Here is a 24573-nt window from a genome sequence, read left to right on the forward strand (position 1 = left end):
AGCTCCAAATGGGAGGAGATTTTAGTCCCAGATTCCAGCCAGGACAGGAATTATTCCACAGGAGAAATTCTTTCTGTCGTGCAAACAAATAGCGGCCGTGTGTCTCTGTTTTCTGGAACTTCTGTCCACAAATAGATCTAGAACAGCTTGGGTGATGACTGCGGATTTGGGGAGAGTCAAAATGGACCGTCTTGCTTCACTTGCCTTCTGGTTGCGTCAGTCTAGACTTGGGCGCTGTTCATTTTTCAAGAACCATAATGACACACATCCCCTGAGCTACGGTTCCCATCCCAACTGCATTATTTGGGAGTAAAAGTCCGCCAACAGGCCTGTCTGTAAATGAAACGCACAGCACAGAGCCCGAAGCAGGTAGAGTATCTTTGTCTGATTTTGTGCTTGATTTGTTGAGAAGAGACAACTCGAAGTCCAATGCCTACTGGGTTTTCTTTGGTGAAATGGGGAATGTGACAATGATGTTTTTCCTGTTATCTGGACAGCATCTGGGGGAAGATCAAAGGAAGTTAAGACTGTGAACGCGTCTGTAAACTGTAAAGTGCTGTCCACGTAAGGGGCACCAAGCCTGGGAATCGCTCAGGACCACTGTGGCATTTGTGAGACAGTGGAAAAGAAGGGGTGCTTTTGCCTTTCCTTCTCCAAAATGAGCATTGAGGTGAGTAGTGTCTAAATGAGAATCTCAGAATGAGGTGAGTAGTGTCCAGGGACTGTGACATTGCAAAGGACAAACTTCTGAGTGCATCTGTAATATTGTGGTTTAAAATAAATACATATTTGGTCTCCATTCCCTTTCCTGGCTTGGAACTCCTAAAACCCTTGCAATTTCCTAATTGTTGAAAGCAGTAGCGGTGCCTTTTATTATGTTAATGAAGTGACTTTTAGATCGCCCCTGTCCCCTAAGGATGGGAACTGATCACCAGAGGAACCCACTATGGGATTAGAGAGTTGGAACTTTCACTCCCACCCTCCCTGGACCTCTGCGGAGTGAGGGGCTGGAAACTGGGTCCGATCACCTGTGGCCAGTGATTTAATCAAGTATGCGTCTGCAATGAGCATGCCTGTGCAAAACTCCAGCGGTGCGGGTTCAAAGAACCTCCTGGTTGGTGGGCACAGGAAGGTGTTGCGAAGGTCATGCTCTAAGAGGACATGGCAGCCTTGTGCCCCTTCCCACACACCTACCCGTCTCTTCATCTGGCTGCTCCTGAGCTGTTTCCTTCTGTAACAAAGTGGTCATCTTTCTCTGAGTTCTTCCAGTGCTCTAGCTAATTAATCGAATGCGGGGAGGGGGTTCTTGCGACCTCTGATCCGTAGCCAGTCAGTAGGAAGGACAGGTACCAATCTGGACTTGCGATCGGTGTTTGAGTGGCGAGGAGCACTCTTGTAGGACCGAGCCCTTCGCCTGTGGGGTCTGGTGCTATTTCCAGGTAAACGGTGTGAGAACTGAGTTGAATTACAAGACTCCCCGCTGGTGTTGGAGAATCGCTTAGCACGGAGAGCGACGCCCACGCTGGAACTGGGAGGAGGAGAGCATCTCAAGCAGATTCTGCATCTAGGGTACGTGGCAGAATACCAGAGGCTTGATGCCCACGGGAGCCTGGAAGAGGGAGAGCTTGCCAACTCATCCTTGTAGCAGAGATATTCAAACAGTGCTCTCTGGCAAGCTCTTGGAGAGATGGTATTTAGTAAAAGGTTCTGGCAAATGCCAGGGAGCATCCCTGGGTACAGGCTGGAGATGGAGGACTGAAGCTCAGAAAGGCTAAACAACTTCCACAAATTGCTGAAGGACAGAGAGCAGTCTGACCCGGCTCTCTGACTCCAGAAGCACGATTTTTCTTTGCGAAGGTGACAGAGCGCTCCTGGGCTTGGAGAGGTGGTTTCGGTGTTCCTATAGAGCTCTGGGTTCATCGGCAGCTCCAGAAGTGGGCTTCTAGAAGGATTCATTTATTCATTCATGTATCCGCTTGCTCGCTGAGGAGAACACTGAGCAGACAGGTGTGAGGAGCACGGAGAAGACCGTTGCCCTGTGGGAATTCGTCTGCGCGTGTGGTGTGGTGTGGTGGGCGTCCAAATGGGACCTCTCATGGGGTCCAGGGGAAGACAAAATGATACTGCTTCTTTCAAAATGATCTAACCCTGTTGCAATATATATCTGCAAACATTTTGGTCTTTAAGAATTAAGTGCACAGCCCGCCCCCCCCTCCCCAGAGGCACAGGCCAACTGACTGAGGGACAGGAAGAGTGGACAAAAGCAGGAGTTCCTGATTCTTGTCAAAATGCAGGAAGGACAGAGGTGCCGGGCGTTGTGAAATAAGGACAGCAAATTTCACTGGACATAGGTGCAGGGGATTTGCCCATCCTTGAGAAACCTCTCTCTGGCCCGCTTTCCTTTTCCTCCACCCCCTTCTTTCCCTGTGGCCTTTTCCAGTTTCTGCTCTGCTCCCATGTTGCTGAATCTCCACAATAAACTGTAAGTGGGCCAAGAGAGTGCGAACACATAATAGGGAAGTGAAGTCCTGTTTCTGGCCCCCGCGTTCCCCCAGCCCTGGCTCTGATGGTCTCCTGCCATCTACACTCTAGCGGGCCTCGGTCCTGCCCTTCAGGGTGTGGTGTTCGGGGCAGCGGTGGGGACGTGGGTTTGAATGCTACCTTGCCCCTAAGCTTTCGCATTGGCATTGATGAGTTATTAGATGTCTAGAGGACCTGGTTTCTGAGATCATAACAGTCACTCTCTTGTAGGACGGTTTCAAGTTTTAGAGTTAATACACGTAAAACGCTGAGCTGTGAATGGGCGCACACTGGGTGCCCAGCCAACGTGACTGTAATTACGGGGTTGCTGCCTTTTATTACCATGGGTGCTCTCACGCGGCGCCCGCTTCTCTCCAGTCCTTCTCCCATCTGGAATACAATTTGCATTCCAGCCATGTGGACCCACTTGCAGTTACTGGAAGTTACCAGGAACTCCAGACTCTCCTATGCCTCGGGGCCTTTGCTCAGGCTTCCATTTTGGTAAACCTTTCCCATGTTGCAAGTTTGCTATTGTTGCAACAAATTACCACAAGCTTAGAGGGTGGAAAACACACACACACACACATTTATTACCTTACTGTTTTGGAGGTCAGAAGTCCAGCACAGGGCTGCATGACTCCATGAGGGCTCTAGGGTCTGATCCCTTTCCTCACCTTTCCGAAGCCATCAGCATCCCTTGGCTCACGGCCCCTTCCTACATCTTCAAAGACAGCAACAGTAACTTTGGATCCTCCCACCATATCCCTCTGACCATACCTCTGTCTCTACATCTCCCTTGGACCATAGTAAGGAAAGGAAGATTCTCCATTTTTAAGGACTCCTGTGACAAGACAGGGCAAAATCCAGACCAATCTCCCCACCTGAGGTCCTTAATCTTAGTCACATGCACAAAGTCCCTTTTCTTCTCTGTGAGGCTAGGGATCAGGACATAGACATCATCTGGTGATGAGGAGAACATTATTCTGCCTCCTACACCTAGGAAATTCTTGCATTTTCAAGACTCATCTCAGACATCACTTCTCTAGCATTTTCCAGTTCCTTCGCCAGAACAAGGGGTTTGTTTGTGCTCCCAGTACTTTGAAAATACACTGCTTTTGTATGCTTTACCACAATATTTTGGAGTAATTGGCTTAGATAATTGCTGATCCCACAAAGTTTTAAGTGACTGGGTTTTGTTCACATTTTCTCTGTTCCCAGGGCCTGATATGAGCCTCGGTTATGCTTGTTAAATAAATGAAATCAACATCTTAAGACCCAGTGCTTCTCTGTCAGTGGAACACTACCTGAAACTCGAGGCCCAAGATCTGGTTTAATGTTTAATGATAGTAACTAATAACTTTCCTGTATCTGATGTTTCACAGTCCTCTCTGTCATCTTCATCTTTATTACAATCCTACAGTGAAGGCAAATCAGTTGCCACCTAACAATGGAGAAGAATGAAACTCAAAGAGGTTAAATACCTTGTCCAAAGTCATTCATACAGCTCCTTGTTGGAAAAGTGGAGAATTTTCAAATCTAAATCATAAACCACATCAATTTTTTTCAAAAAAATATTTTCAGCCAGAAAAGCAGTATTGTGATGATGAGGGATCCATCCTGGGAGACACTTTCAAATTGGAACCTCTTAACAGCTGAAGGGCCATTAATTTGGAGCAATGGGATGGTGGGGTAGGAAAAAAAACATTAACCGAAAGGGGTACCTGGATGACTCAGTCAGTTAAGCATCCAGAATCTGCTGAAGATTCTCTCTCTCTGTCTCCCTCTGCTTGTCCCCCTTCTACTTGTGCTTTCTAAATAAATAAATAAAATCTTTATTTAAAAAAATTAACTGAAAGGTACAAACTTACAATGATTACAAAATGGGTCTATTTCAGAGAGCTCGTTGCATGAAAATATTTATTTCACAATGCTATATAAACAAATTACAGAATAACTTAGAGTTCTAGCACGGGCAAACCTGACATAAGTTCTACTCTAATAGAAATCGTAAGAGAACAGAGAAATGCACTTGCATGTTCCCAGCACAAGTTAGCGTGACATGCCACAGAGAGTCCCCAGGTGGGTCTGTGGGGACCGAGATGAGTATACACGTTAGCTACAGGCACTAGAGTTCATGCTATAAAGAGTCCTCCATGCACCAGCTTAACGGATGGATAAGAATAGAAAACAAGTACATTGACTCTTATGTAATTGTTTGGAAATAGTTCCTTCGGCCGTTCAAAAAGCTTCTTCTCCCAACCAATGATTAGGTAAAAGATCAACCTAATCATTATGCTCGCTATCATTTATTTGCTTATTAATATTTTTTCTCATAGATAAAGCAAAATAGAATCTTCAGCCACTCTCTGTAATCTGAAATTCCAAATCAGTGGCCCTCAAATGAAGGAGGCGTCACAAACACTGCCTTCACAGTCTGACAGCTACCTTTCCCCAACAGGTAGAAGTCCAGCCATCACCTAAGTGAGCTTAACGTAAAATTGTCACTGGGCCTGGAGTAGAATATTCTGAAAGCTCCTGTTGCAGTGTATCTGGAGGATGTTTATTGAAAGGCTATAAACATTTTCAACTTATCAAATAGATCTCCATTGGCGAGTGAAGATGTGCTCTTATGTAAGAAAGGAGTGAAGCATTAGCCCGTTTCTCAGACCATGCTGAGTGTGACGGTGAGCATCTCATAACAGAGTAGAGCAAGGGAACCAATCACACGTACAGAGAAAGCGCCCCGACTCCCTCTCTCTTGGCATCACACACAGGGCTCAGACTAGTCCCCTGAGCTCATTCACTTCCATTGATCTTTGCCTTTTGCCTTCATTATCCTTCTCCATACCCTTGAAGATCCTTCTCAAATGTCACTTCCCCCATGAAGCTTTCTTGGTATCCTCAGCAAAATGAATTGTATGAATTGTATTCTCTCCCATGTTCTCATAGTCCTGAGTTCATTTCAATTCATCAGTAACTCCTCTTCCCCACTAGACTGAGTTTCTCAAAGGCCGAACGCCCTTTTCATTTTTGTAGCCACTGATGGTAGCAATAGGGCATGACATAAAGAAGGTGCTTAATAAATATTCACTCAAATAAGTTGTATTACAGTTTAACATCATCATTCAAAAGGCCTGCCCCTGAACCCCACTTCCCTTTAATAACTGTGTGTATAAATACAAGTACGCACATAAATCTCCCACTGTGTCATGGAATTTCAGAAACTGGAAAGTCGTCATTAATGAGACACAGATATACAATGTATGAAACGTGCAGGATGGGCAACCTCGGAGTCAAGGAGGAACCACACCCTTCTCCACATGATTGAGACAAAGCTACTCCTCATGGACACATTTGGGTCATAGCTGTAATTTTTACCAGTGTGCTTTCTACTTTATGATTCAGTTATCTTTGTTATAAAAGAGTTTGCAATTACACAGTGACTCCTGCCTCACTAAATCAGAATTGGGCTTGATGCCAGGAGTTCATTTTTTGGTTACTTTTTTGAAACTCAAACCATTTTCCCAAAGAAACTTTCTGAACATGTAGCTTTCTGAACTTTCCCATGAAAATCTGTTTAACTCCTTTATCCTCACCAGTGCTTTTATGAATACAAGTTCAGTGTCACTGAGTAGCTGATGGAAATGTACTTGGGAATGTAGAAATAGTAGCAAGATGGAGAAAGAAGCAGGAATGGAGTGGGCTTATTCCTTGACACAATTCAAGTGTCAATTCCTCTAGGAAGTATTTCCTCATACCCCCTCAAGGTAGGTTATGGACCTCATTCATTGACTCCTTCAGCTTCTTGGGCTTGTTTTTTGTTTGTTTTTTGTTGTTGTTGTTGTTTTGTTGTTTTATTTTGTTTTTTCATAAGCCTAGGATCATTAGGCACTATATCCCCAGGGACAAGAACAGAACCTAACATCTCTCAGGTTTTGAATGAGTGAATGACCAATTCTGGGCGCTAGTAACTTATAAATCCTCTTGAATTGGTTAAGTTCTTTCGTAAGATGCTATAGAAACCAACTGAGGCCAATGTAAGTCAAACATGGAATTTACTGGAATGAGAGAATTGCTCAGATATACAATCGGACATGCTCTTGAAACACTCCAGGCAACAGGCTAGATAACTAAACAGACTTTTCAAGTCACTATCTTTTGGGTGACTCTTAACCATTTTATTCAGTCCTCATGTGACTCTGCTTAAGATTCAAATTTCAGGATTGGCTTCATGGGGTTTAGGAGAGATGGGGGCATCTTGATGGGTTTACCAGGACTGTATCCAATGTAGGGAAAGGAGTTCCCCAAATGAAGAAGGGAGATGGGGAGAGGAATACTAGGCAGGAAAAAACAAAGCAGCATTTTGTACCAGCTTATTTTCACGAGCAAGAATATCCCACACTTCTATGGCTGTTAAGAAAAAAATGTCTATCCAGCTGTCTAGTGCTCTGACTGTCCGTCCATCTGTCCATCTATCCATCCACCCATCCATATCTTTTTTACTTTTTAAATTAAGTTTAATTTTGCCTCCCCAAAACTTCTGTCCATTTCAACCCCTCTCCCCATCCCAGGACAAATTAGCTACTTCTTCCAGAGAGCAATCTCTGAGCCTTGACTTGGTGCCTTTAAAACTATATGGCCCCCACATGGCCACTACAGGTACAATGTCTCTCACTAGGCAGGGCTCGTATGGCGCACTACTCCACTTTTGGCCTTGGTGCTTTCTAAGGTCCATACCTGTACCTCTCCCTAGCTCTGCCCATCCTTGACTGGTTCGTGGACTTCTGCCCACCTGGTGCCAGAGCACCCTCCTCACACCAAATATTCTCATTCTCTCTTGGATCAAGGGTGTTGGCTTTGCCATGAGGTAGATCATGTTCCAATCTGGCTCCAAGTCTTCCTCTTCATATTCCCAGAGAGCAAAAGCTTCAGCTTTCTGAAACTCAGTTTCTTGATCTGTAATATGACACAATGCCTATGGGTAGCAGGTCACTTATGAATATTATCAATATTACAGAATAATATTTAGGAAAATTATCATGATACTTTGAAAGTAGATGATTAGTAGATGGTAGCTGTTACAATGGTCTTTTTAAATATGGATTTTATCATTTACAAAACTGTGAAAGTTATAATTTTTCCAGTTAAGTTTATGTATATAAACTTCTGAAAGATTCTCTCCTAGAAATGATATTGCTAGTCCAAAGAGACTACACCTTTCGCATTTTAGTAAATCTTAAATCTTAATAAATCTTAATAAATTACTGTCTATTGAAAACAAGTATTATCAGTTATATTCATAATAAGAGTTGCTGCTTCTCCCCATCCTTACCATACTTTATTCTTCATGTTTTACAAACTATATGGGCTTAAAGAGAGATATGATAGATGGCTTTCTGTTTTGCTGATTACTAGTGAGGATCACCATCTTTTCCTGTGTTCAATAGCTGTTTCTATTTTCTAGTCTGTGAACTACCTTCTTTTGTCATTTACCTATTTTTTGGGAGGGGTCATTTGTAATTTATTGAACAGCTGAAGCTCTTTACATATTACTTATACTAACCCTTTGTGTCCTATGTAGCAAATATTTTTTCCCAGTATGTTTTCTATCTTTTAACCTTGTTCAGGTTCTTTTTCCAATGAAAAAAATTCTAATTTAAATTGTCATATTTATTGTTTTTTGTCCTTTTCCCCCTTTTTTTTATGCTTAAGACTTGCCTATCCCAAGAATATGTTTTCTTAAATAGTATTATAATGTTTTTGAAATATTTGGGTTTTTAATCCATCTGAGTTTATTTTTGAAGTGGTATAAAGTGCTGTATGTATTTAATGAATAGTCAGTTGCTGACTTAACATGTTCCTTTTATGATATACTAAATTCAGAGTAAATTATATCCTTGAGTTAATTTCTAGGTTGTCTGTTCTCTTCCACTGAGTTAAATTGATGTTTTTGCATCAATACCAAAACTATTTTGATTACTCTAACACATATGACATATTGTATAATACCCATGTATTATATATTATTTCTTTCACATGTAATTTGCATATAGGCACATAGAGTCAAATTTGGAGGTAGAAATATGTCTATGGGATTTCAGAGGTAAAAGAATTTATTTGTAATTTGGGAAATCAGAGAACAAATTGATGGGGAGGTAGCCTTTGAGCTGTACTCTAGGTAGGACTGATCTTGACTGACAAATCAAAATGCATTCCAAGAAAAAGGAATTGCTTTAGTCAATGACAGAGGCAAGAAATTATAGGTTATGACCCATCTATCACCAAGCCATAAGAGTAAGTATTGTAGTTTGGTCAGAATATAGGGAATGTTTGGAAAGGAGAGATGTTGGAAATAAAGCCAAGAGAGTCACTTTGGGGCATCATCAGAGAAGCGCCAAGGCTAGACAGGATGCCCCATCTTGATTCTGGGCCCAGGAAGGAGCCCTGAAAGAGGTTAGTGCTGGCATGACCTTGCCTGGGTTTTAGAAAGATGGTCGGTGGGGAGTTAATTCCAGGGAGGCCAGGCAGGGAGACGGGGAGAGTAATCCAGTCACTGTTGGGGAGATTTGAGATTTTCTGCAGAAGATCAACAGGCCTAAAACAGTGGTAGCCAAAGAAATATTTCAACATTATTTTGGTCAGCATTTTCTATTTTGTTCCTAATACACTCTATTACAGGGAACTTATTGGGGATTGCAGGACCAAAAGTCTTGTATTTATGCAACAAACAAAGAACAGAGGTGACTTTCCCACTTTTTTCTCCTCTGAAAGGCCTCCAGGTTACTTCAAGGTTACTGCATTTCATGCGGTCTGAGTGTTCTTGAAACAGACCATCTTTTAGGACCTCGTCTCTGGCCACACCCCCTATCTTGTTCAGGGTTCTCAGACTTGGCACTACTGACACTGGGCGACAGATAGTCCTTTGCTGTGGAGGCTGTCCTGGGCACTGATGTCCAGTAGCCTCCCTGTCCTCTATCCCCTAGATGCCAGCAGCGCCCCCTGGCCAGTTGTGACGCCAAAAATATCTTCAGGTATTACTAAATGTCCCCTGAGAATCCCTCATCCCGTGGGCCCCTGAGCCAAGTTCTCTCTGGGTGAACTGGTGGCAGACACAAGAGGTTAGTGATGCTAAGATGGTTGACAACACTTGGACTTCCGTGTCGGGCAGCACCCCACCCCTGCTGCTTAGTAGCTGTAGATCCCTGGACAAATCACATACAAGCTCCCCGAGTTTCAGTCTCCTTGCCAAGAAAATGAAGGTAATACTACCTACTTCCCAGCATTGTTTTGGAGATCAGATGAGATGACGTGTATGCAAAGAGACAAATGCAGTGCTTGGCATGCTACAGCTGCTCAATAAGGATGTGCTGACTCAGAGGCAGTTATCTTCCTCGCTCCAATGTAGTTTTTCTCCATACAAAGGGAGACTTTTATCTTTGTTGAAAAATGCTTTAAAATGCCCACTCTTCAGCTCAACCTAACTTCTGGGTTTTAGCGTCTCACTCCTGTTTTATACAAGGCATATGAAGAATGTTAAGGGATAGCCAATAACCTAGGGGTATGGGCCCATCACCAGTCCACTTGGGAGAGCTGCCTCCGTGTCAACATCTGAAGCAATATCGTTCTGAGAAATGCCACAGCAACCCAGCATAAACCCGCACCCCAGTTGGGCTGCTGGGGCAGTTCCATCAAGATGAGAGCCCCTGGAATATTAAGGATGAGAGCGTAAAGAGCTGAAAATGGCGGGCCTTCATTCTACCTGTGGAGATTCTCGACGATCATTTCCTGTGAAGTTTTATGACCGTAACTCTTTTTCTATTGCTTCCTCTTTCTTCTGCCTCCTTTTTCTTTTTTTGCTAAGAGTTGATTCTGTCATTCAACCTTTACTCTCTTCCTCTCTCCATCTTCAGGAAATGTACCATTTTGATTATGGGTTCCCTTCCCTGCTTTCCTTCACCTCTGTTCAGTATCATTGTCTTCTTCTCTCCCTCTCTGCATCCCTCTCTTAACTTCTCATTACATAGTTCGTATTCACCCTTTTTTTTTAACACTATGCTCCCTATTCATAATTTTCAAAACAGAAGACTTGAGCATCAAATCTTTTTTTGTATTTTACTCACATTTTAGTGATATGTAAAATTTCCAAATCTTCCTGACCCCTGTGGAGAAAGGTTTCCAGCACTCCAACACAGTTCTCCAACTTCATGTCTTCCCCCTCATGAGTGCTCTCACAGAAATCTGTTAGGATCATTCTATTTTTATTTTATTTTATCTTATTTTTTTTTATTTTTTAGCAGCTGGTTTAGGCAGAGCTGGGGAGAATTAATGTGCAAGTGTGTGAAAAACACTGGGTATTTAGACAGCACTGTTGTTTCAAGAATCTCTGAAGAGACTGACTACTCTTAACAAGACTAGAAATGGAATCGTTAACACTCACCTCAGCTGGATTTCTGCTAAAAAAGAAACAGTCACCGCCCCCACAACACAGCTACCCATCCCTTCCACTTCCTCATTCCTTGGGCTCCCTCTTCAAACATGGCAGGACCCTTCGTCTCCTTGGCAATTGTCCTGCAGCTGCTCATGGACGGGGTGCTGGAAACGGAGGGCTGATAATTATCTTGGACAGGAGCCCAGGAAAACCACCTTTTGCACGTAGTAGGCACTCATTATGGAACTGAATGGAGGCCGTAGTTGCCCCATACCTGGAGGTGGAATTTATATCTTAAAACAACTCCCCATGATTTAATCTTTAGTACCTTGTACAACATGTATACACACCAAATAAACACAACACAGAAGGATTTCAAAGAAGCGCTGGTGTTTGCTTTTTCGTAGGTTGATCAAACAAGGGTGGAAAATAAGCCAGGGCCATGGTATTAAAAAAGTTTTCTCTGGAAAGTGCCCACCAGTTTCTTGGGAAACTTTACTGATCTGGGCCAACGCCAGGATTTGGGTGTTTTCACAGAGACACCCCCAAACCCTATAGGAGAAGAAACCTAAAACCCAACCAACTGAACGGGCACACATAGGTGAGCTCCCAGTCTGTTTTTGGAATCTAGGCTACCTATCATACTGCTTGTAAGCCCTCCTTACTGCTCAGAAAAGGCCACTTTGCTGCCCCTCTTTGATCTCATAGCATTTCCTAGGTACCTTGTTTTTTTCCCTTAGTATACCGCATTGTAACAATCCCTTTTCTTATCTCTCCCCATTCCTTGAAGGCAAAGACAAAATGTTTATTCTTCTCTGTATCTACATCGAGTCTAGCACAAAGTCCAGCCCAAAAACGGATCTTTAAAAAAAAAAAAGTCCCTAGGGAGGGCCAAATCCTGTCCACTGTTTTTGTAAATAAAGTTTTATTGATATGCAGCCATGCTCATTTTTTTTTTTAATGTATAATCTATGGCTGCTTTCCTCCTACACAGGCAGAACTGAGTAGTTGCAAGACAGAATATATGACCCTCAAATCCTAAACTACTCACTATCTGGCCCTTTACAGAAAACGTTTGCCAACTCCTGTACTAGGATACCCAGCCAGTTTAACGCAGCCAGCCAAAATGGGGCCATAAGAATATTAACTGGAATTAGGGAGCCCAGGCTATCACTGAAATGAGGGAGCCCGTTCTGTCTCCTCTCGTAGAGACCTTATCTTTTGCTTCAAAAACCTGGAACACATCTCACCTTTCCTTTTTCCACATTTGGTTTTTATTCTCATTCACCCCTCTAGGGTGTTTCTTCAATATTTTTTTTTCTTTCATTCCAGTAATACAAAATGATTTATCCACGAAATATTCTTCTTTGAAGCATGTTTTATGGCATAGTAAATAATACTAATAACACCCAGTGAAAAAAGCAAAATACAGAAATTCACGTACAGTCTAATTCCAGCTAATGTTTGCAAAAAGCAACGCTCAGGGACAGAAAGGGAAAAAATACACTACAGTGCCACAAGTGATTGCTTCTAGTTAACTAAATTTGGGTAATTTTCACTCTTTCCTTTATCCTCTGCTATACTTACAATAGCAGTGAATCTGTCCTCTCAGCCAAGTGTCTTGTGATTTAAGCAGTTGTGATTTCCGTGCTTCTGTTATTACATAGACACTGTCTCTAATAGGCCCTCCCACATTGCTACATGTTAGACTCACTCGTAAATCCTACCTATGATTCATCGACATCATATTTGTGAAACTACTTTGGATAAAAGTCACTGTGTATGTGGAAAATATTGTTAGCTCTGTTTTTTGCAATCTCATAAAGAAAAAAAAAAATTCAGGTCATCCCCGAAGTCTAATTTGTGAGGTTAACTCTACTCATCAGGTCTGTTCATGAAGTCGGATTCCATTTTTTCAGATGCTTCCTTTAAGTAAGTTCTTTCTACTCCAGATTTCTAGCTTCTGCCAGAAGCTCAAAGAGAAAGGGGCATCTGCAGTTTTGATAAAGTGGAAAGATATGGGACATGGTGCCTTCAGAGGTGGTCTCCAACCCCAGCTTTGTTGTCAGTCAACCATGTGGCCTTGGGGAAGTCACTCCAGCTCAGAGACTCAGTTTTCTCATCTGCAAAATGGGGTTGGTTCCAAATAATTCCCTGGGCTCCTGGGAGGCTTAAAGAGAACCATTTTCATACAAGCATCTACATTGGTTTAATACTCGGTAGATGGTTGATAAATAGTCTTGTATTTTAAAAAAAAATGTTTTGAAAACAGTGAAAGTGCTTGTTATGGAAGGAAATGCAAGGTGCTTCCAGTGGAAGAGCCCCAGGCAGAAATGGTACTTCCTGTCTCTCTGACTCAGCCAGAAGCAGGAAGAATGTTCATTCTCATGCTCTACTAGCTACATTCTGTAACCTATCTGAAAGATGAGTCAGGGGACCCAGGCCTGCCTTTGCCTCTAATTTGCTATACAGTTTAAATGGGCCCCCTGTTTGCTCATCTGTGGCATGTAGGCTTTGGAAGAGAATCTTTGTACGGTTTTAAATTTCTAATACAAAATACCATGATTTCAAAAGATTGCAGAAGTGTGTCATATTGTGCAAATAAGTCAATAAAATTTTTTAAAGTATCCTCTCTAGAAATGAACGCATGCAACGTAAGTACAGCACTTCTGAGTTTACTGGATCTTTCTCATCCCCGACCCTCAGAAGAGTCCTGGGAGGCCAGGGAGGTCGGGAAGGCCAGGATTACGATTTCATGTAACAGAGAAGGAAAATGGTCCCATGGCCACATAGGTAGCAAGTGAGTGAACCTGCATGTGACCCCAGGTCCTCTTAATCTCTACTTTTGCTAACTTTCTACTCCCCCAAGAAGAATACATTTAGGTAATCTGGTTGCCAACCTTGAAGACTTTAAGTTTCCAGTGAATCTTTAATTAAATTACCCACATATATTCTGTTTGATGAGCTCTTCCTTGTTCTGCTCGAGGATTTACCAGCAGGGAAAATCCATTTGCACAGGGTCATCTTAACAATGTCCCCAATCTAGAGTTTACTGAAAGGGAAGAGAGAGATAGTCTTCCAGAGCGCAGCTGGAAACGTCACCCACAGCAAACTGAGCAGAAGCTCTCCGTCCCACGACCTCAGCAGGAAGCTGGGGGAGAGTCACTTCAAACAGAACTCCCACTGGCTCCATGGATGGGCAAAGCACCTGCTTCAGTAGAAGGTTTCCTGGACCAGAGGCCAAGTTTAGCTGAGCACCTCAGGGCAAGCTACCTATGCCCTCAGGGTCTCAGTGACCCCCACAGACACCTCTGTCAAGTAAGGCCTGACAGACTTACCCTTGACTTTAATCAGTTAGTGAGTCTGTCTTTTCTTCTAAGAAATCTGCCCTGCCTCTTCCAGAAAGGACCATGGTCCTTGCTCTCTATCCCTACATCATAGACTTTGTTGACTATACTACGTACTTACCTCTTATATTATTATTATTATTATTATATGCTCACTTATCTATCTCTCCTACTTGACCTCTTGAAGGTAGGGACTGTATGATATTTTTTCTTTCTCTCAGTGTGTGTGTGTGTGTTGTTGTTGTTGTTGTTTTCCTGTCTGAGCTATTCAAAACCCATAGGCATTGAGATTTAGTGTTTGCGACATTATACCCTAACAGTATCTTCACAATGGCCTCAGAGACCCGACGGGACGTCCCCTACCCCTTACCTCTCTGAGTCTCCATCCTCTCTCCACATCACTCATTCCACCGTAGCCCCCACGGGCTTCCTTGCCCATTGAGGAACTCTTCTCACTTTCTGCATTGCCGCTCCTGCCGAAACCTGTAGGCCAACATCATCATTTCCTTCATGTCTTTGCGCCGATCTCACCATCTTAATGACTCCAGACGGACCGCCTGCTTAATTCTCCAGCCCACTTCCAAAGCCCCCTGACACTCCTTCCCATGCTCACTGTCTCTTCTGTCCCACAGTGCTCTCAACTTAGAGCATTCTGTCTATGGCTGTGAGTTTCATTTCTTGTCAGTCTCCTTCTCTAGACTAGAAGCTGCGTGAGGGACGGGCTCTATGTTCTGGTCACTGGTATACCCCCACATCCCTCGGAAAGTGTCAGGCACAGAGTAACTGCTCACGTACAGCTGTTGAATTGAATTAAATCTGTCTACTTTTTTTCTTTTTTTTCCTGCTGCTTGAGCTATTTAAGTCCCTCAGGACAGTCAGGCTGAACTCTTCCAGTATTTTGCACTTAAACGTTCCAACTGATGACTTTGATTCTTTCCTGGTCTTTGTGCAAACGTCACCTTAATGACATAGAGTCCCAATGCATAGCTTTACCCACGGGAAGTGATGAGTTCTCTGATAATACAGATCTCATCATTCCATAGAAATGGCTTTACCTTTTAAAAATAATCTGGTCTCTCCTTATACCATAGTTCCAAAACTGAAATTTCTAAATGGGTGGAGGCCCCTGAAAGGTGAGGTACACTCCCCCCTACCTTGGTGAGTTTGGGGCTGGAGCAGAAACCCCTTTCTGTGGGCTCACCTTCTCACTTGCATTGTCTTTCCGCCTCTACGGGTCATTAACTGTGCTAATCACAACTAAAACAAAGCTAATAATTGCTTCTTGGAACGTTGTGTAATGCCGTGGAATGCTGCCACGGGCCTCTGAGAATCAGCCCCTCACTCTGCTCGGAGTCATTTCTCAGGGATTTTAACTCGGCTTGTCTTTAAGCTGAATGTTTATCATTTTCCATTTTATTGTTTCTGGCCCCTCCCCTGCCTTTGAAGTCTCTGAAATCTTTAAGCCCTTGGCTGGTCTCGATACACCACAGGTCTTCTCCCTCAAGGAGGGCACCTGGCCAAGAGAAAGGAACCGGAGCTCCTCTCCTGGCTGTGCCTATAAAACAATGAGACGGCTCCGCTCCCTGCCATTTGAAACGTGAGCTGTGCTAGAAGTACAGATAATGCAGCATGTTCCAAGGAGATTAGAATATCCCGGTGGGATTTTGGGTGAAAGGAGAGGGAAAGGATTGAGTCCTCCGCGCACCGTGTAACCCTCTCTTATCCAGACCGCAGTGTCTATGAGGGAAGGTCAAGGATATCGACCCACTGCCACCCTCTTTTGTGAAAAGTTACCGAGGCCCTTAGAGCTAGGCATTTTCCATGAAACTATTTGCTTCTTCTCTTCTGGACTCTTTGGCAACCTCCATCCATAGTTCTCCTTTTCTCAACTTCGATAATACTAGCCAAGTAAAGAGAGATCTCTTCCCTACCTCCCACATCTCCCAGAGTTCTTAGCTCCTTTGACAATTTCCAAGAGAAAGAATGGGCTCCAGTCACTGTGCCATAAGGAGGCCCTGGATACCTCAGCTCAGAGCCCAGAGGGAGCATTCACACTGAAAAGAAAACGTGTCCTGTATTTGAAGTTTAATTCTCATGAATAAGATCTGGGCCCAAATCAGCTTTATTCTTTCAAAGGCTCGGTCATAAATCTGGAAGTTAAAGAAGGGGAGGGCACTGGACCACGTCGCTGATTCCCTCTGTCACCCGGTTGACGCTGGAATCCCAGCTACCGGGTGCCAGGCAGCTGCTCCTCCCCTCTCTGGGTGTTTCCGTGGATGGTGAGCCCCTGACTCCCAGAGGCAGCTCCATCTGTAAACATACTATTGCTTTGGACTGATGGTATTATTAGAAACCTGTCACGATATGGTCTGAATGCCTCCTAAATTAGTAGCTATCTCTTGAAAAATATCAGGATCTCATGGTCCCCATTACTTCCTTGGAATTCTGAAGGAAATTTGTAGGCTGCACCCATCTGTAAAGGTAGACACTTGTGACGTCTTCCATCTGCCAATGCTTGACACGGTAGCTGCTCAGGGGGTCTCAGGACACTTTACGTCACCCGTGCTAGTCCAGGCTGCCAGTGTTCTTGCTCTCTCTACCTCTCCCTCTCTCTCTCTCTCTCTTCCCTCTCTCTCCCCTTCTCTCTCCTGATTCACTAGGAGTCAAAGCACCACCTTCTTCGTATCTCCTCGTAGCCATCGCTCTTACCACCCACAGTCTGTCGTCCCGTTCAGGGATCCTTGCCTCACTCCCAACATAGGGATGGCAAGAATCAACTTTTTCCTTCCTAGGAGAGTTAAAAGATCCCCCTACCAAACAGGCCCCTTTTATGCCAGGAGAAGAGGCTTAGAATAGTTTAAATTGTACACACAGACACATGTACATACACCATTCCGATACGAAGCATTCGGATTAATGCACTGCCTTAAGGCAGTTTCCCCAGAAGCAGACCTTAAGATGATAATTCAAATGCAAGTGATTTATTAGGCAAATGTCCCCAGAAGAAGCTAAAGAGAAAGGAGAGGAGGAAGGGAAGGAAGGCGCTCAAGGGTACAGTTCCAGGGAAAGTCCAGCCTCGGCTTGATCGCACAAGAGGCTCTGAAGTAGAAATGACACCTGAGTTCATGCAGGTTCAAGGCAAGGGAGCTGAGGGCTCAGATTCTTTGCTACAGTTCATTATGGTCCAAGGGCCACAAAGAACATTTAAAAAAAACCTATATGGGTAAACAGCTGTTGAGCATAATGGCTCCAGTATCCCAAGGAAGACAATGGTTAGAAATGAAGGCGCTGGAAGCCAGAGAAGGAGTGCCTAGAAATGTAGAAGGGATCTGAGGGAGTCTCCACAGAGAATCAACATGTCCACTCATTCACCCCTGCCCCTCCCAGGGAGTCTGACTGGCCCCTAGGCTTTCTGGACCTCTAAGGTACTATCTCCACAGTGAGAAATGGTCAACACGCTTTTCATGGATTTCTCAGGATCGGGTGGGCCTCTGAGTGGAGAGAACGCTGTGTAGGTCCACACAGGCTCTTTGGCACGCATCCACACTGTGATGGACACTGTTTAAGCGAATCTTTTGAAGCTACTTTAGAGAGGCTGTTGTGAAGCCATGTTTGCTGACCCTCTGTGTGCATATGAACTTGGTCATGTCCCCTCTTTCACTAGAGTTTTCTATCCAACTGTCCATCAAGACCAGTTGAATCGCTTTCTAAAAGACAATAAAGAACTTTTATGAGCAAAGCAGAGCATGTCTCCCAGGTGTGCAGATGCTGACACTTCCCGGAAGGCAGTGCGTGTGTGTGTGCAAAAAAAATCACTCACATAAAGCTCCTCACAAAGCCAAATACAAACCCAGATCAAGCTGCTTTTACTTTCCTTACAGTAAACAAACCCAAATCTAGAGAACTATCAAATCAGGTCTTTATCTTTGTGGGTATATTCTTAGTTAATTTTCCGATAATAACTACTAGACCCCTGGTGCATCATCATTTTATACCCAAGAACCTGGTAAACATGACAAGAAAATCTCAAGGCGCCGCCATTTCAGTTTTTACCAGAGTTTTAAGAGCCCGACGTTAGTTTCCGTTTTCTCTCGCTTTCTTTTTCTCCTCCCTCAAGTAAATAAAAGCATGTGTTCTTTCTCCTTCTCCCAATATCACCTAAAAAAGCAGGAGAACAAAAGCCCCAGAGAGCAAAGCTCTTAAGTCAAACCAGTCCACGCAAGTTAGACTGTCATGTCTTTTAACAGAACTTACCCTGTTTCGTCTGACACCCACTCTAATCCCTGGCACATGGTGGCAAGCATTCAGCAAGGGAGCGCTGCTGGTTCCTCCCTCCCTCCCCTCCAGGAGCTCTGGCCCCACCAGATTTCTTCCTCCAGGCTCGGGGGCAGTCCCTGAGTCTTGATGGGAGAACTTGTTCCTGTTGTCCTCTATTCCCACAGAGACAAAGAAGTGAATACATCCACGTATCTGAGCACTTACCATGTACCAGGCACCTTCCATCCATCATCTTATTTTAATCTTCACAGGGCTCCCTGTGAAGAAAATTTGTTCTCCCCCTTTTAGATACAAGGAAACTGAGGTACCAGGAAGCTCAGTGACTCTTCAAAGAGCAAACAGTCAGGACAGGAGTAGGACTTGAAAATGAACTCATGTTTCGTTGTATCTAATCATTTCTGCCCTGCCCTAGTTCCTGTCCCCTCCAATATGCTCTGGGTCTTCAACTCCCATGTGAAGACCGCAGAATATTTCTGAGACCCCACCCACCTCGGTGAGGCAACTGTGGAAAAACCCTGATTTAAAGCACATAAAATCTATAAAAAGAATCAACAGCATGTACTTGGAAAAGAGAAGTGACACCTTCCTTCATTCAGAAATGTCTGTAACAGACCAACAGTATCGTTGGTCCCCAACCGGACTGAAAGAACTTTTGTTTATTATTTCCACAGGATGATTTTGTAATACAAGTCTTTAAAAAACATTTTTAGTGTGTTATTCAATCAAATGACCATCCCTATGGCTTGCAACTCAAAATGTCACGGTGGCGAAATACTCATTAGTCACCTGCTATAAGTTCAGTGGAATGTGCTAGAACACAGAGTCTGCAAACGCAAAGAGAGTCTTGTTAAGCTGTCAGGTCCCATAATGTACAGCCTCCCACTATGACACTGTCATCGGGAGAAAGGCTTAGATTGTGTGCTTCGCAAACCGAGAAACTGGTTTCTGGAAGCCCAGCTTTTCAATGAACGCTCTTTAAAGCCAAGTTAATGTGTTTCCTACTGTTATAACAACGACATGTGAGTCACGTATGTGGTTTCAGGATTCCTGAGCTGGATCTCTGCAGCTGCTGATGTAATCAGAAATAACCTCTGGGTCTTGGAGACCAGAAGATTTGGGAGGAAGACTTGCCCAGCTGATGCAGCGGCTAATTTTCATTTAGTGCTCTCACTGGCATTCCCAGCATTCAAATCTCCTTGGGAAATTAATCATCAATACTCTACTCTCATGTGGAAAACGTCTTCACTACCAAGGCAAAGTATTTCTGGGATTCGGCTCACAAACTTATCTCATCTTACTTTCCGGAGGTCGTTTGTGATGGAGCGAAGAACTGAAGGTTGAGTGTCTGGCAGATTCACATTTGAATTCTAGCTCTGTCACTGACCAGCTGTGTGACTTCAGACAAGTCGCTTAACCTCTCTGTCCCGCCATTCTCTAATCTGGAAAACTGGTGAATTATTCCTGCCTTACAGTGTTGTGAGAATAAAGTGAGCCAGAGAATAGCATTCGGGTAAAACAATAGGTTTTAATGCAGATAGTCAGGTATTTGGCTCCAAGCTTGGGTCTAAGTCTCTGTCTGGGTCTTGAGCCCTGTGGGGCCGAGACAGGAACTTGCTCCAGTTCTGGGTCCTCTAGGTTGTGCTCCTCTCCCCATCCCCCTAATCTGAGGGATTGATTCAAACACCCTGGGCCTCACAGGAAGCAAGAGGAAAAGGAGAGAAAGGTAGGGAAGGGAGGTGGCCCTGGGATTTGAGCCCGCTCTGGTGAACGGTCTTTCCTACGGGAATGCTGTTTGTAAGTCCTTAAGGTTGCAAAGCAGCAACAGTATGTGATTGAGAATTCTGACCTTCAGGATTTCTGTGAGCAGCTCTTTGCATTAGAATAAGAAGGGAGATGTCCGCTAACAGGCAACAGATCATGAAAATGCTGCAGTTTCCTATGGGCAGAGACCAAGGTAGAGAGAGAAATCCTGTTTTCTGAGGGCGGTGGAAGATTCGGGGAGCAGGAAAGAGGGTATTTTCAACCACCAGGGACCCAGAAGGAGGGAGCATGAGGGATTTGCCCTGAAAACCACATCACAGTATTGATACCAGTCTTCTTCCAGTTTCAAAGCTTCTCCAGGGCATGTGGGTGGCTCAGTCCAGTAAACATCTGCCTTTGGCTCAGATCTTGATCCCAAGCTTGGGATCAAGCCCCACATCAGGATCCCTGCTCAGCAGGAAGTCTGCTTCTCCCTCTCCCTCTGCTTGCCACTCTCCCTGCTTGTGCTCTCTCTCTCTCTCTAATACATAAATAAAATCTTAAAAAAATAATAATAAAAGCATACAGGCCATGTATCTTTTTTTTAAAGATTTTATTTATTTATTTGACAGACAGAGATCACAAGTAGGCAGAGAGGCAGGCAGAGAGAGAGAGAGAGGAGGAAGCAGGCTCCCCGCTGAGCAGAGAACCCGATGGGGGGCTCCATCCCAGGACCCTGGGCTCCTGTCCTGAGCCGAAGGCAGAGACCTTAACCCACTGAGCCACCCAGGCGCCCTCAGACAATGTATCTTGAGCCTCCCCTAACACTAAGAATCAGGAATCCCCTGTTGAGAGATGGGACACTCAAACATAACAGCCTTGTATGACCCAGGAATTCTCTGTGAGCTCGCACTGGAAAGATGGCCCGTGGTATCTCCGTGTGATAGGCGTCCTCTGGTTTACACTTCTTTCTTAAACACATCATGAATTTGGATTATATCCTGAAGACCTGGGGAAGAGGAAAGGATGATGTCCACTTCATAAAGTCCTTCCGAGTCTCCATGGTTCTATTCCAAAAGAGGAAAAGTGGGGGGAAAAAAGAAAGACAGAAAGAAAGGAAGGAAGGAAGAAAAAAGAAGGAAAGAGAAAAGAAAAAAAGAGAAATGCCATGCTGCATTGAAATTCTGTAGTGAATACTGATGGCATGGGGTGACTATGTTTCTTCAAAGGATAGTAAAAAAAAAAAAATCCTGAAGAAACAGGAAGAATCTTTATCTTATCAAAAACTGATATGCAAATAGAAAATGCTTCTCTAATAGTAATAATAATCATAATAAAGCGCTTGTGCTATTCGAGGCAACAGATTGACTACTTTACATCAATGATCTCCCCTATGCAACAGATGTACTATCCTACCCCCCACCCCCACCAAGATGAAGAAGAGGAGACTGAAGAATGGAGCAGGCAGCCCAAGGCTGCCCGGCTGGTAAGCGGGGGAACCAGAACACAGAAACAATGCTGGTGTCAGAGCGTAGCTCTTATCCTGAACCGCCGCCTCCCAGAAACTCGACTGGCAGATCACACACATTGTTTTTCACTGAATTCTCAAAACAAAACAAAACAAAACAAAAAACACGAAGCCTCCTGAGCTAGGAATGATGACTCTCAGTTCTTAGATAAGGAAATTGAAGTCCAGATTCTTTCTGTGCCTTCTCTGTGGCTGCCCCACTGGTCGGAGGAAGGAGTCAAGATTCAGACCCAGGACTTCAGATTCTGTGCCTCACACTGTTTCTCCTTTCGTTCCTCGCATCGTAGTTCTTGATGAGAAAAAACCATGGGTTAGCGCAGTCTTTATTCCTCCACGAGAAGAAATTGCTAAGTTACACAAAGACTGACAGCAGGTAGGACCACCTCCACTCGCTGTCAAAAGACTCGTTCACGCAAGTACCAGCCGATACTTACAGCATATCAGGTATGCCCCGGGCATTGGCAGGTGCGTGGGAAAGCGGCGGGAGCAGAGTGAAAGCCGGGTCTCTATCCTCATGGCGATTCTGGTTGTCTCCGGAACACCTTCTTTCCCAGGCCCAGTTTCCGGGTATTGATTAAAAGAAGTCTATCTGTAAATCTTAGCAGTTTCCTCCTGCTTTTCCCCTGGGACCTCCCATTGCCTGCGGCATCGTATGGCTGTCTTTTTGGGGTGCCTTAGAGCTGTGACCCCAATGAGGCGGACTGTAGTAACTCTTCCACAAATATTTTAGACCCTCTTCCTCACTAGCCCGGATTAAGCATTTGTCCTGAGCGACTCTCCATCACCAACACCAACCAGCAAACCCCAGACCCCAGGCATGTGCCTTAAAGGCATCCTGAGTGCAGACACCTGCCCAGCAAGTCTCTTTGGACCTTCCTCATGATGCCTTCATTTCTCCCAGAAGAGAACCTTCTGGGCACTGTGGACAGACCACACACACACAAATAAATCTTCAACATTTCTGCTGCCTTGAAGAGCCGCCAGTGGGAGAGTCCTTGGTGTGAGGATGAGAGCGCATCTTATCTGTCTTCCCTGAACACAGGGAAGGACTGGAAAGAAGCAATCAGATGGGGTGCGTGGCCACCAGCAGTTTCCAGCTGCCTTTGCCAGGTCCAAGGAACTATGACCTAACCTCTGCTTCAAGGAGACTACAAACAAATGTAAACAATCAGTTTCCAAGGCCGGCGTCCAACTCCTGGTGTCTTGGTCCCCTCTGCATTGTAATGTATGTCTCAGTATCCTGGTAACTGCTGAGAGAGGCCCTCAGTCGAGATGACAGACACAGCCTGCACATCTCAACAGAAGGCGGGGTCCACGTGTGCACATCTTTTTACAGTTAGCAAGATCTGCTATTTCCAATACCTCACTCGATACCCATAATTAATATGGAAAGGCAAGTTCTGCTATTCTCATGTCACAAATGAAGGGAAATGAAGTGCAGAGTTAGCGGCAGAGCTGGGGCTGGACCCTACCTGCCTGTTTCTCCGTCTTTTGCTTCGTGATAAGATGGCATGATTAGTATAATCAGAAGACCTTCCTTGGAGGTTTCTTATAGGGAATGGAGGTTATATAATCTAATTAATAAATGCATATGTTTATATATCCATTTATATCTATATATGTAGGTACATGTATATACGTGGCATTTAGCCTTTTGCCTGGTACAAAGTAGTCCCTCCAGTAAGAAATAGCTCTCTTGCTCTCTCTCTCTCTTTATGTAAGGCAACATAGTGTAATTACTGAGCCATGGTTTCTGAACTCAGGACAACTTAAAATGATATCATGACTGGGGCACCTTGGGGAGTACGACTGGTTGAGCATTGAACTCTTGGTTTCAGTTCAGGTCATGATCTCAGGGTTGTGGGATGGAGCCCCCTGTTTCTCTCTCCTTCTCCTTCTGCCTCTCCCCCATCCTGTGCATACACGTAGTCTCTCTCTCTCTCTCTCTCTCTCTTTTTAAAAAATAATACTATGAGGGGCACCTGGGTGGCTCAGTGGGTTAAGTTTCTGCCTTCGGCTCAGGTCATGGTCTCAGGGTCCTGGGATCGAGCCCAGTCTCAAGCTGCTGAGTCTCTGTGGTCAATTCTGTGCAGTCCCTGCACCACTCTGTCTGAGATCCTGGCACTCCTTGGGATGCTGCATGAGTCCCTGTCACTTACGGGACCTGCCGCAGCATGCTCTGGGATGATAACCTCTATTTACCTTGTAGGGCCAGTTCTGCCTTCTTCTCCACCCCAAATACTGACTTCCCTCAATAAGTATCTCAAACAAAGGCCTGAGGGTGGGAATAGGTATGAGGGTGTCTTTTCATTTATTTATTTATGTATTTTTAAAGATTTTATTTAGTTGACACAGAGAGAGGGATAATGAGAGAGAGAGAGCACAAGCAGGGGCAGCAGCAGGCAGGCAAGCAGAGAGGGAGAGAGAAGCAGGCTCCCTGCCGAGCAGGAGGCTGATGCGGGGCTCGATCCCAGGGCCCTGAGACCATGACCCGAGCTGAAAGCAGACTCTTAACTGACTGAGCCACCCAGGTACCCATGAGGGTGTCTTTTAGGTCTCTGTAGGGCTGCAGCACAAAAGCTTTTGATAAACTCGCCGAGGTGAGGGAACATGTGCTCTAGACAGTTGCCCAGTCTCCTGCCAAATAGAAAATGCAAGTTAATGTGACAGTCTGTTTTCCTGCTAAGAATAAGAATAGGAAGAGGCGGAGGAAGTGGAGAAGGAGGAAAAGG

The 24573-nt window shown here is 44.5% G+C and overlaps 1 long non-coding RNA gene across 3 annotated transcripts in view; it reads right to left on the reverse strand.

The window, feature by feature from the left end:
- Positions 1–19010, reverse strand: part of LOC122916873 — a 31479-nt gene extending 12469 nt beyond the window's left edge. Inside the window, exons 1-2 of one of the 3 annotated variants that reach the window (XR_006386317.1) lie at positions 18778–19010; positions 3115–3235 (exon numbers count right to left, since the gene is read on the reverse strand). This is a non-coding gene — a long non-coding RNA (uncharacterized LOC122916873). Of the gene's footprint in view, positions 1–3114; positions 3236–14665; positions 14779–18549; positions 18620–18777 lie in introns of those variants that run through there. The other 2 variants (XR_006386318.1, XR_006386319.1) reach the window with 2 other exon arrangements.
- Positions 19011–24573: the final 5563 nt, after the last annotated feature.

Source organism: Neovison vison, chromosome 9 (assembly GCF_020171115.1).
Source record: "Neovison vison isolate M4711 chromosome 9, ASM_NN_V1, whole genome shotgun sequence".
Classification (NCBI taxonomy): domain Eukaryota; kingdom Metazoa; phylum Chordata; class Mammalia; order Carnivora; family Mustelidae; genus Neogale; species Neogale vison.